The sequence below is a fragment of the Homarus americanus genome, unplaced genomic scaffold, assembly GCF_018991925.1.
Source record: "Homarus americanus isolate GMGI-L3 unplaced genomic scaffold, GMGI_Hamer_2.0 scaffold40253, whole genome shotgun sequence".
In the NCBI taxonomy this organism is placed as follows: Eukaryota; Metazoa; Arthropoda; class Malacostraca; order Decapoda; family Nephropidae; genus Homarus; species Homarus americanus.
The window spans coordinates 15,001-15,883 of record NW_024750502.1 but is presented as its reverse complement, the minus strand read 5'-3'; the positions used below and the strand labels follow the sequence as shown (position 1 = coordinate 15,883).

Below are 883 nucleotides of genomic sequence, written 5' to 3'. Positions count from 1 at the left end.
GCGACGATGGCGCTCATGAGCCCACGTCCCCACAAACAGTAAGAGAAAGAGAGAGAGGAGGAGATGGGCCAATGTGCGGTCCCTCGCCCAATGTCTTATGCCTCGCTGGGGCAAAGAGAAGGGAAGAGGAGCGGATAAGGGAGGAGATTGGCCAACGTGCGGTCCCTCGCCCAATGTCGGCTGCCTCGCTGGAGCTGGGTAAAGAGGAGAGGAGCGGATAAGGGAGGAGATTGGCACACACGGTGGCGCTGCCGGCGCCGAGGATAGCAAGAGAAGGTGCAGTTTGATCTGATCATCTGGTTTGCTATTTCTCTAAGGCCAACGTGCGGTCCCTCGCCCAATGTCGGCTGCCTCGCTGGGGCAAAGAGAAGAGGAGAGGATAAGGGAGGAGATTAGCACACACGGTGGCGCTGCCGGCGCCGAGGATAGCGAGAGAAGGTGCAGTTTGATCTGATCATCTGGTTTGCTATTTCTCTAAGGCCAACGTGCGGTCCCTCGCCCAATGTCTTCTGCCTCGCTGGGGCAAGGAGAAGAGAAGAGGAGCGGATAAGGGAGGAGATTCGCCAACGTGCGGTCCCTCGCCCAATGTCGGCTGCCTCGCTGGAGCTGGGGCAAAGAGGAGCGGATAAGGGAGGAGATTGGCACACACGGTGGCGCTGCCGGCGCCGAGGATAGCAAGAGAAGGTGCAGTTAGATCTGATCATCTGGTTTGCTATTTCTCTAAGGCCAACGTGCGGTCCCTCGCCCAATGTCTTCTGCCTCTCTCAATCTCACTATTTTGGCCGCCGTGATAGGCGCCGCCAACAGCAGCAGCTACCTGGTTGATCCTGCCAGTAGTCATATGCTTGTCTCAAAGATTAAGCCATGCATGTGTAAGTACAAG

The 883-nt window shown here is 57.2% G+C and overlaps 1 non-coding gene across 1 annotated transcript in view; it reads left to right on the top strand.

Annotated features, from left to right (window-relative positions):
• The first annotated feature begins 814 nt into the window (after positions 1 to 814).
• LOC121854085 overlaps positions 815 to 883 on the top strand; it is a 1,866-nt gene continuing 1,797 nt past the window's right edge. Inside the window, exon 1 of the ribosomal RNA XR_006086474.1 lies at positions 815 to 883. This exon is cut by the window's right edge and continues 1,797 nt beyond it. This is a non-coding gene — a ribosomal RNA (small subunit ribosomal RNA).